Raw genomic sequence first — 12,431 nt, 5'->3', positions numbered from 1 at the left:
ACAACACTACAGTGTGCACTTCCAGATTCAGTACCAATGATACTATAGCTTACCTGCACATATCGCAGCTGTTTTACACGTTCACTATTTCTTTCCAAAGGTGCTCTGTAGATTTGTTTCATTCGGATTCTGTTGCGGGCAAGTACACCACCTAATACAGAAATGCTCACATTTCGTATGTTTTGGAAGGTGGTGTCATCCTCAATTATGTGCTGCTGAATTTCACGTAGTCTAATGGAATTATTTGCAGTCGCCATATTGACTATATGGGTTTCTTGGTCTGCAGTGGACATGCTTCCTCTGCACCAGCATCTGGTCAGCTAGCAATTCTATAAAGTAACAGTTTCAGTATTGTTACATCTATCAAGTCAAGTCAAGTCAACTTTATTTGTCAATTCTGCCACATGTACAGGACATACACAGAATAGAAATTGCGTTACTCTCAAACCCTAGTGATTAGAAAAATGCAAATAAAATAATTAAAAAGTAAAAATTTAAATAAATTTAAATAAATACAATACAATTTTACGTATAACAAAAAAAAGCTATGCAATATACAATATACAATATACAATATTCAAGTATGGTATTGTTGTGTTCCTCATTAGCATACGGCAGTGCTACAAGTCTTAGTGCAAAGTGACTGTACTCACCGATTCTCATTTCAAAATGCTACAGTGTAGCGGCTCGAGTTAGGCTGAACCCGTTGGCCAGCTTCGCTCAGGGTCACTCCATGGTTGATTACATGGTCCCTTCCACCTCCCCCTCCTTGTCCTCCTCTTGCTCCTCCTTGTCCTCTTCCTCTAACTTCACCTCCTTGTTCGTGTCGTCCTCTTTGTCCTGCTGCTTCACCTCCACGTCCTCTTCCTCGGCCTCCTCTAATTCTCACTCTTCTCACTCTTCCTGCTCCCTCCATTGTACTCCACACGGACAGCTTACCTGTAGCTTATTTATAGTGCGTAGGCTGATTGCAAAGTGAACTAATTATCTAAAACAGTTTTCACATGAGACAGTGCGCCAGACAGTTGGCAAAATAGTGTAACTAACAGCCATAAATGTGTATAGTTTTGTTAGGAGTGTGTTGATCATTTGGAAATTCAGTGTAAAGCAGTGAGTTGTGTTTACAGTTCTGCAAAAAGAGTGCTGTGCAGTGGATTGTAGCTACAGGTTTGCAGAGTGTGTCTTACAAAATGGCAACCTGAGTGCAAAGCAGTGTTTGTGCTTTTAGTTTTGAAAACTCGGTGAGTGATTTTGGTATAAGTATTAATAGTTTTTGAAATTGTGCTGTAAGAATCACAGTTAGGCTTTAAGCATTCAGAAAAAACTGTAACATCACTTTGGGTTCTTGGCTAGCTTTGCATTAGCACGCTCTCTGTACTGAAGCTTGCAAAGAGCTGATGTTGTGCTGGCAGCATCAGCTGTTTCTGTCCTGGACGTACACGTTACAATCACACTCTTGTCCTTTTGTGTAATAACAAGAAGTAAGTGCTGTGGGCCACTCTGCCATTTTGTCCTCTTGCACATGAACTGTAATGCAGTACTGGAGTTGTCACTACAGTACTGCATGTTACACCCAACACTGCCACCCACCTAAACATGATTGTGCATCATGAAGTGATCATAGCAAAACCTGAAAGGAAGCAAACAACAGGCTTCAAACAGGATGCAGGAATATTCCGGCTATCCAAGAGAAAAGCAAGAGAAAAAAAGAGCCGTGGTAATACGAGAGGACATTTGTATGTGTGCAGAGTACAAAAGACTTATGGTGCTCTTTTTCTTGTAGATGAGTAGGAGGGGACAATGTGACGAGCCAGACTTCTTTAGTACTCTTTAAGTGGAAGCTCACAGTGGGAGGTGTGAAATGCTGTAATTCTATTTGTTTGTATGATTACAGATTTTGGAACTTGAAAATGATTTGCTCCAAATTATTTATAAACTGCCAACACATTCTTATTGTTTGATAGAAATAATCTTGTTCTTGTGATGAGCCACTTTATGTGTGCTTGGTGTAAACTCAGACCCTTTTCTTGAGCCTACCTCTTCTGTCCAATCTAATAATAATAATTTTTAAATTATGACTAAACTAGTATTTGCTGGTAGTGGTAGTTAGCTCCTGATCTGTAGTTTTGGAAGCAACGTTCATTTAAACTGAAACAGCTGTCTGTGATTTCATTAAGAGGCTTCCTCGTGCCCTTGAACCAGCTCCATGGTGCTCCTGTGTAGTGACACTCAGGGACAGCAAATGAAGCAATTATCTAAAACATTTCGTTTCCTATAGATGTGTGCATTTGATTTTCCACCTCTGTCTATATGGATATAGCTGAAAACAATAGTGTAGCCTACACTGTAGTAGAGGAAGAATAAATCTAATTTCATATCATGTATCCATGTGCAATAAGTATTAAGACTAAAATATGCCTGCAAATAGAGAATGTGATACTTGTTCCTCTCGGCATTCACACCTAATTAACTTCCAAACAGCACATTTTAGTCCAGTGATGACAATCGGACTCTTTCCAGACAATATGCTGACTGACTAAAGCCATATTTTTCCTCACTTTACGCTGGCTTTAGCTGCTGCCTTTGTTCACTAATGCTGTCTTTACACTAATGATTACACGCAGAAGTCTTTTCCACACATGAACTTTGATTAATTATAGTCTCTATTCTCCGTTTTACCCCCAAAAGATGAACTTTGGTGATCTCACTTCCAAAATGTCACAGCAGCACTGCGCATCCTCAGTCTGTAGCTGCACAGCATCATCGGCCAGCAGGCAGACAGACAGACGTGCGACGATGACAGACAGACAGGTAATTAGGCTGGTAGGTGGACGGACAGACAGTCGGGACAGGAGACAGGCCTCGTGTCCGGAGGCAGTGAATATGACACCCATGATCGCTCTTTAATCTCTGCTGTGGAAAAACAAACACATGCGCACACAAAGCGGGTGTGTGGTGACAGCTTGCTCCTGTCTGTCAGTCCAGTTAAACTGCAGTCAGGCCAGTGTCACACTGACAAACAATGAGCTCTGCTTCTCCAGGGTGAGCGCGACAACCTCCGACAACTAACCCACACACGCCCAGACACTCCACGCTGACTGTCTTGGCAAAAGAGCTATGTGGTCATGGGTAAGAAGAAGAAGGAGAATGGGGGTTTGAGTGTGTGGCAGCATCTATATTTCAGTGTATGACAGAAAGACAGAGAGAGAGAGAGTGACAGAGAGTAGATGTGGCTTGTCCCCGGCGCCCTGCATCAGAGAGAAGTCCTTTTGGCCTGTCATTCACCGTCAGCTTGTATTAGAAGCTAAAGGAAACCCCTGGGAGAGAGAAACAACAACGGGGAGATGGTGATGAGAAGTGCAGGAATGACAGAGGGGAGGAGAAACACACACACAGAGAAAGACAAAGGCAGAGGATAAGAGATGAGAGAGGTTAGAAGAAAGAGGAAAAGGATGGGAAACAATTAAAAGTGGTGCTGAAGTGGGGGAATGGAAAGTGAGAGGAAGGAGGATGATACAAAACGAGGAAGACAGGTCACGTTGCCAAAGTTACACTGTATTTACACGCGTTTTACTCAGCATGAATTACAGCTTCTGTTTTTCATTTCATCAAGTTTGTCGATACAAAACAGCTACAAAAGGCCAAACTGCAACAATTACAATGCTGCTCAATCACACATGAAATCTACCACAAATGGGAAACACTCTAAAAAAAGATTTGTAGGTCACTGACTTTGAAAGTACCTCATATCTCAGTCATGCTGCATATCTGTAGTGATATGGACTGGTTAGTGTGTTAGGTACAAAAAGGGATGCCACATTGTTAGATGGAAATGAAAATGATCACCCTACAGAGGGCTGAACTAAAACACGAAAACTCAAAGTGAAAAAGTTGACGTGGCATGAGGTGTTGATTTTGGGGACTATTAATTTTTGTCGTAGTGCTTTTATGGACAAAAACAAAGACAATAAATTTTAAAAAAGCTAATGCGAGAGGACAAAAACTATAATGAAATGTATTGATGAAAATAAGATGAAAATGTTCTGGATAGACAAGATCCAATCAGAACTAATCAAGTTGTGTATAAAGGCGGGATGAGTTTGGAAATGATCCAATCAGAAGTAATCTCTTTGTGCAGTGAGGCTGGATCACACCTAGCTTCCTGTTTCTCATGAAAACGCAACAAAATGTCAACGCTTGGTAGGAAGAGAAGGGCAGACATGTGGACACGCTTCCTGTTTAAAGTCTACGAAAATAAAACATTTTGTCAACCATGTGGAGCAACTCTCCGGTAAAACCACAACAAACTTTTGGATATTAGTTTTAATTTTCTACGGCCCCCACATGCCAGACAATGTTGGCGGTGTTACGTCTGGTTCAGTTTGGGTAAGAAGGAAAAACAGCCGAGTCCGTGTAGGTGACAAACATAGTGATTTTATTACATACTTCTAAGACAGAAGCATGGGAAGACAAGCGTACAGCCACAGATCTCCACAGAGTGGACCATTCCCCATCCTTATATAAACCCATGATGACATCACACAGTTAGACCTTACTGGAAATAATAACAGTCTCCCCATAGTCCAAAGTTCTCCTTATACAAACATCAGATGATACTTTAGAGAAAACCAAGTGTGTGACATGTCATGTTGTGCAGTTCGGTGAGCCTGTGTGTCCAACTAGAGAATGTCCTGACATGACCTCCCTGTGTAAATAAGGGTGAATGTGCGTGTTTACATAACTCTCTATGTGCATGTTCTGATGTAGGCCTGCAAATGAATTAGAACAAGGTCCTGCTAGACCCTCCAGTTATGGACGGTGAATACAATGCTGTGGATACCATTTGAAACTTGATTACAATGATGATAACCTGCATACATTAATCTTTACTCAGATTACCATAGACATAAAACAAAGATTATACTGTCATCAGATTCCACAATGGTAAATGATTAATGATTGATACTTCTAATTATAACTGTGATCATAAAAATACAAAATAAAATATCTCCTGGTCACATTCCTCCTCTTTGGGCTGGCTTGCCAGCCCAACTCACACCAGGATTTGTCTCCAAACCAAACAAACACGTTATGACACTTATCAACCCCAACACCTCCGTTGTTTTCCAATTATCCCACAACCCAGCTGTTCTTTTAGCTTCAGACTCGAGTTCCAGCCTGTCACGCTTCAGGCCCCTTTACCACCTCCTCTTGGAGTGAAGAAACGCCCTCGGATCCTTCTTTCTTCGACTTCCGGGGTTAGACCACCCTTCAGTCGTTACACAGATCTAGGGATTATTCAAACAAAGATCTGTGTGTTTGATGTCCGTTGTCACCGCCGTGTCCCCCTTTTTGCCAAAAGCCTCTCGAACCTCGTTGGTCTCTGGTGTTCCTAGTTTTCGCCAACCCCTTCCTGGTTATCGCTGTGGTTATGGGATCCATCTTCTCAAGGAGCCCCAAGGCCATGACACTTGACCCCAGTTGCTGTGAAGGGTCCCCATATCTCCGTGTCCCCGTCTGGTGTCTGTTCCCTTCTCTGCAAGAGACAGAAAGCCAACACCTCTCCTGCGCTGGCTCTCCTAACCTAATGTTGTTGACTTTGTTTATTCCAATCCTATGCTATGCCTATGTGTGTAAGCGTGCATGCACTTAACCCTCTGCACGTGAAGTCAATAGCTCCAATATATCAATCCGATCCGTTGTTGGATGAAGCTTTTGACCTTCACAGACTAAGTGCCAGCTCCTTATAAGCACATTTGCAATGTGTGTATAAAAGTGAACAACAGACCTCAAACAAATTGGGCATTCTTAATTCTAACTTAAGTTTAAGTCTAGTACTCAGTTTCTGATCATCTATTTATGCTTCTCACTCGTTCCCTAAATTGTCTAGAAACCTTTAATTTTGCCATACCTAAATTATTAAAACACAAACCAAATCATAGACCCCCTATATAGCTTTTGCCTTTATGAGCACACTTCAATAATGAGCAACAACCTGCAATCTGTACCAAAAATCTTCATGGTCACACCTGCAATTAAAGATCAAATGCACTTTATACCTGTTTTAATTCTTCCTTATATAGAACCTCCTCAGTTTCAGGTTAGTTGCGATTAATCTCAATTAATCGTTCTAGTTGTATTTTGCAATTCAGCTAAAAAGCAAACCTGTTAAAGTAAACAGCTTATTTACAACCACCTGCAAATCATAAGAGTAATAAACGATTCAGCACAACAGACAAGTATCATGTTCAGGTTTTTCCAATCATTAAATCACTATTATTGCCGCAATTTGCTTTATTCACCCTTTGGCAATATTACTTCAAGAGAGAGAGAGAGAGAGAGAGCCCCTAATGGCCAGTTAGTGGGCTCTAGGTTAAACTGTCCCCAAATTAGTTATTTGTTATTATTACTTGTTTTCATGTCACTTGTCTGTTTTCTACTGCACCCTTCTCACCAAAGCAAAGCAAACATTAGCAGCATATTGACCGTAGTCAGCCATCCACATCCCATAGATGCTATAAAAACATTTCCTGTAAAAGAATCACACATAAATTCATCCACCCTCTTGTTCTATCTCGGTGGAGATTAACCTTAAGTCGTAGTCAAGTCTTGTCAGCTTTTACCAGTCAGTCCGTTTGTTTTATTTCCAGTCTTTCATCCATTCATTCATTCATCCATTTTTTCTTTCTTTGCTGATAGTGGAAACCATCGCCGCATTTAGATTTCCGCCCTCAGCAAAATGACGTCATTTCAAAAGAAAAAGAAGAACTTGAGATCGGATTACCTCGCTGAATCCTTTTTTGGGCAGGGACTCTCATTTTCTAATTGTCCCCATATAAGTGGCTTTCTCCTGTGCCCATTTTAATGTGGAGAAACTCACTAATCAACACCACCTCAACCTTTTCCTATTCCTAAACCTATATGTTTTGCATTCGTGAAACAAAATAGAACCGTTTCCATATTAAATAATTTGAGCTCTTGAAATGTTTTAATTCTCTTAATTCTGCCAGTTTATTTCAACACTTATTCAATGACTTTTATTCAACTGCTACTTGGTCACTCAAATTTTACCTGTTCAAATTGCCTAGGGTTCAACAAAGTCTAGATCCCCGTTATCATGAAACTTGAACGGGTGTACGATGATTTACTTACAGTAATTTAGAATCATCACTCAACCTAACTCTAATACTGGCACTGCGTGACTTTTCTCACACTGGAAACCAGAATTTAGTACAGAACTTTAATACCTCAGGCAATCGGGGTCAAGGGCTGCCCCCCCTTTCTCTTCTTCTTTGTCCGTGTGTTCCTCCTTCTATTCAATCTCCATCACAATGATGTGGCGCTCTGAAATAAGACTCACACTGTTAATTCATCGTTTTCATTCTGCACCACTGCTCAGGCTGTTTTCTTTTCTTTTTAGTGTACAGTAAACAATTGAGTCGAGGCCTTAAGCCCCAGATATCTCGCACGGGCATCGTTTTCATAACCAAACCGCTCTGGACTCTGCTCCCCAGACCACACAAATGCCCTCTGGGCTTATTATTGTAACAGATTCTGTATTTGGATTTGTTGTGTGCAGCATTGAGCCTTTGTTAATAAAGCATTCTTCATTGCAGCAGCTGGAGCATTGTGTGTCACTTCTTAGTGAATTGAATCAACATTTTGATTTTGGTGCATGGGTGTATATCAGTTTTCACTCACTCAACGAGTGCATAAGTGTTCATGTGTGTGTTTCTCTTCATTCTAAGTCGGCGGATGCAGAAGTGTGTGTTTGTGTGTTTGTGTTCATCACCTTCCTGTTCTGTAGTTTAGGTAAACCAGCGGCCTGAAGCATGCCCCGGGGTCCTCCCCTCCTCTTTGGGTCTGTTTGCATCCGTTGTTGCAGCTGCCTGCATCTTCTCCTTGTAACTTGACCCTTTTGCTTCTGTAGCTCTTTCAGGGTTTACTCCTGCTGTTGGAACTTTGCGTCAAGTCTGACGACCTCCTGCTCCAGCAAGCTTCCGCCTGATTACAAGTCCTGTACGTGAAACTCCAAGTCTGACTGATGAGTTCAACTAGCAACCAGCTCCTCCGGAGCCGTGCTCAGTTTCTGCTCCGATGCCTTGAGCTCTTACTGAAGGCAAAAACCTCAGAGTCTTTTCCTTCCACGTCAGATTGGAGTCTGTTTATGTTGTCCTTACTTTGCTCCACGGCCTTCTGCAGCTCTGCTGTTCGGCTCTTCTCAGAGGTCAGCATTCTTTTGCTCACCCTCCCTTTTCCTCCGGGCTTAATGTGCGTCTCGTCACAGCTTTGTCAGCTGACGCTTTAGCGTTCTCCATCTCCGCTGCATGAGATTGTTTTCTGCAGCACTGTTGACATCCTCAAGTTGTTGTTGTGAGTCCAGCTGCTGTGGCCTTCAGGGGTCAAAGGGTCAAAGATGGTCGCGGAGAGGGCAACGATGGTAGAGGGGAGGGTAGGAGTCCAGGTCAGCTTCGGCTTTCAGAAAAAACAAAAACAAAACAGGCGAACAGGAAAATGATGTTGTGTTGGCTGTGCTGTGTTGGCTGTGTTATCCCGAGAGGGGAGAAACAACGAGATCTCCCTTCCCCCCTTTTTTTGTTTTTTCTCACCATATAATCAACTCATAACCCCCCAAGTTGACAGGACAACACAGGTACGTGTTAAAATTCTTAAGATCCTGTTTAGAAACCTACAAAGGAATTTTCTACCATTCAGTAGTCCTTTGTCTTAAACACTCAACAAAAACATATCCCACTTTAACCACTAAATTTGTCGTATCCTCACTTAATCATCAGACCAGTGTCTTTGTCTTTTAACGTTAAGTTGTCGTCCTGCAACCCAGAGAGTCTTTTGTCAGTAGTGTATAAACTATATCATTTAAAAACAGGTGTATGTTAAGTGTCGCTACTTTAATCTTGCATGTACGTGCACATGTATGTAAGCTGTTTCTTCATTGCATGTATGGGTGCGTCTGTATATAGAATAAAATAGAATAGAATTCAACTTTATTGTCATTGCACATGCACAGGTACAGGGCAACGAAATGCAGTGTATGGGTTAATTTAACTTTTTCTCAAATGAGGCATTTCTCTAACACGCACATGTGTCTGTTCCTCGCACTTCTCATACCTTTCTCTGGTTGTGTGTGGTTTTATTTGTTTCAGTCATTTACCAGGAACATCTTTTCCTTTTTTCCATGTCTTCCGCCAGAGGTTAACACTGGTGAGATTCAGGGACACAGCACCCAGAGCAGTTCAGCGAGAAAAACCTGCCTAAAACTACATTCTCTCTTTTTTTTCTTTTTGTTTTCCGGGAGGGGTGGGGACAACTCTGGTGTCCAGCCGTGAATTTTAGCCAAAGCTTGGCCTGTCTTCTGCTGCCGTACTCAGGTTTCCAGGTTAAGAAAAAACACCTGTATGAGGACACTAAACATACATTTAGTATTCGTATAAACATAACTGCCTAAATTATTGAACTCTTGAGGAGGGTTGATTTAACTCTTTACTAACTTTAAACCCCACAAGTAAAAATTTCATATGTTCTTGACTGCAAACACATAAACTGCTTGATGTTATTACTAATCATTTTCCTCCACAACACTCCAAATCCTGTTCTCTCTTGTGTCCAGCAGGGGAATAAGGTGACCTCTACTCTCACTGCTTCCCCAGTCAGAGACAATATCTCACTCACACTTCCACACTTTATTGTTTTCCTTTTTTCTTGACTATTATTATTTCACAGAAAATCAACTGACCTACTTCTCCTCTTCTGTCATGCAGAAAGTCACACACACACAGCACTCGGCCCCCACCTTGTCTTTCTCTCACAGACACACCTACACACACACACACACTCTAATCGTCCTTTCACAACAAAACTTCACAAACGTCTAATACAACAGTTTTAAGCACGCAAAGCCAGCGAAAATTCACTCTCACATTCACTTCCCTAACAACTACAAAGTTTTCACATAGAAAAATAATCCAGACAATCTACCATGCACCGTTTTCCCTCCTTATACGAGAGACTCAACCAACTTTTAAAAGCTTTATTTACACAACATCAAATGAAGCACAGATCTCTGCCTTTTCCAGGTAGAGAAGAAATACGACCCAACTAAAAAATCTCCCAGCAATCACACAAAGTTCTCAAATCAAATCGCTTTTTCACACTCTGGATCCACACAGAAGAAATTCAACAACACAAGACAGTTTATACAATTTACACTTTTAAATGCACACACACACACACGGGTAATTTATATACAATATACACACGGGCCCGCATAGACGTCATATGCTAGAAGAGGTTACACCTAACTTTTTGACTAATTTAAAAGCACCTATAGCCCAGGCCTAGCCTTGCTGGTCAATACACACCTCGGGAACGCCCTCCCGATAGCGCTCGAATTCCTAAGAAAACACCATATGCCAGAACAACTTCATCTCACTTCTCTATTTTTCTGCTGGTGTTCCTAAATTTTTGACTAATTTAAAAGCATCTTTCAGCCCAGAGCCTAGCTCTTGCTGATCAATTACACGTCTCAAGTACGCCGCCTTGAAAAACGGTCAAATTACTAAATTCTAATTACTTTTAAAACTACTTCCCCGCCAGGAAAACACGGAGCTCCACCGGCCACGTGACACATCACAGTTCACGCTTTTGGCTTTACTTAAAGCTCAGTGTGCCCAACGTTTAGATAGGATGCAGCCAGGTCTGACCTTCTTAACCAATCAATGCAGTAGAAGGCAATCACTCATAGATTACCTGGCCAATTAACCGGGAGTCCCAAGTCCCCAGCGGGAGGCCAAAACCGGGCAAAAGCCTAACCACGCGTCCGCGGTCAGGTGTCAGCGCCACCTGCTGAACAAACTGCATTCTTAGAGAGCCTAGCTTCTCAGTCCTAAACGAATTTACTTGTTTTAAAAGCCTCACTGTTGGACCCCTGCCATCCAGTTTCATTTATCTGAAGCCCGAGACCGTCTCTGCTACCCAATTAAAACCAAATGCCCTACACTACCCAGGTGACTGCTGGCATCCAGTCAACCCACATTTAAACCTCTTAAACCGTATTTATTTGTTTCCACACACCTTAAACCGTATTATTTTAACCTCATATAACCTCTTAAACCTCTTAAAATTCGCTCCCACAATGAACAGCAATAAATTTTATCAGTCAAATGTTCCCCAAACTTTAAACACAAATTACCCAAAAAAATCGCTATGGACAAACACCAGAAACCCAGACTGAGTGAATATTATTTAATTAAATTTAGTTTTAACTTCCAATATAGCGCCTTTGGATAAAAATCAACAGGTGGCACTCACCTTTCTTATGTCGCCTGGCGTCACTCAGATAGGCTGCTGGCCTCCGCCCCTGTTTGTCACCCACACGATAGCTGCAAGCTCCCCTCTCCCCCAACCGGAGTTTCGGCACCAAGTTGTTACGTCTGGTTCAGTTTGGGTAAGAAGGAAAAACAGCCGAGTCCGTGTAGGTGACAAACATAGTGATTTTATTACATACTTCTAAGACAGAAGCATGGGAAGACAAGCGTACAGCCACAGATCTCCACAGAGTGGACCATTCCCCATCCTTATATAAACCCATGATGACATCACACAGTTAGACCTTACTGGAAATAATAACAGTCTCCCCATAGTCCAAAGTTCTCCTTATACAAACATCAGATGATACTTTAGAGAAAACCAAGTGTGTGACATGTCATGTTGTGCAGTTCGGTGAGCCTGTGTGTCCAACTAGAGAATGTCCTGACATGACCTCCCTGTGTAAATAAGGGTGAATGTGCGTGTTTACATAACTCTCTATGTGCATGTTCTGATGTAGGCCTGCAAATGAATTAGAACAAGGTCCTGCTAGACCCTCCAGTTATGGACGGTGAATACAATGCTGTGGATACCATTTGAAACTTGATTACAATGATGATAACCTGCATACATTAATCTTTACTCAGATTACCATAGACATAAAACAAAGATTATACTGTCATCAGATTCCACAATGGTAAATGATTAATGATTGATACTTCTAATTATAACTGTGATCATAAAAATACAAAATAAAATATCTCCTGGTCACAGCGGATGTCCCTAATTAGACGATGGATAGCGTCCTGAGGGGTCTGTACTTCCAGATCTGGAGCAGGGCATCACTGAGCTCCTGGGCGGTTCAACCTGGTGATGTCAGATGGACCAAAACAGAACTCTCAGAGGTTTTCTATTGGCTGTAGATCAGGTGTGCATGGGTGCCATTTGGTGGCCTTGTTTCCACCATCCTCCAAGAACTGCATACTCCGCACCACATGATCAAAACTCAGTGTTGGGGAGTAACGGAATACATGTACCGCCGTTACGTATTTAAAATACAAAATATGAGTAACTATATTCCGTTACAGTTACCGTTTAAAAAGCTG

The 12,431-nt window shown here is 41.7% G+C and overlaps 1 long non-coding RNA gene across 1 annotated transcript; it reads right to left on the bottom strand.

Annotated features, from left to right (window-relative positions):
* Window positions 1-5,364: 5,364 nt before the first annotated feature.
* On the bottom strand, window positions 5,365-6,875 carry LOC146704131 (uncharacterized). Its single transcript, XR_014921135.1, has 2 exons — window positions 6,030-6,875; window positions 5,365-5,995 (listed from the first exon to the last, which is right to left on the bottom strand). It is a non-coding gene; the product is annotated as an uncharacterized LOC146704131 (long non-coding RNA).
* Between the last annotated feature and the right edge of the window lie 5,556 nt (window positions 6,876-12,431).

Source organism: Copadichromis virginalis, linkage group LG7, assembly GCF_057382275.1.
Source record: "Copadichromis virginalis isolate Kocher_CV1m ecotype Utaka linkage group LG7, C_Virginalis_male_GT1.1, whole genome shotgun sequence".
Classification (NCBI taxonomy): domain Eukaryota; kingdom Metazoa; phylum Chordata; class Actinopteri; order Cichliformes; family Cichlidae; genus Copadichromis; species Copadichromis virginalis.
The sequence above is the reverse complement of the archived record's forward strand: the minus strand, read 5'-3'. Positions and strand labels throughout refer to the sequence as shown.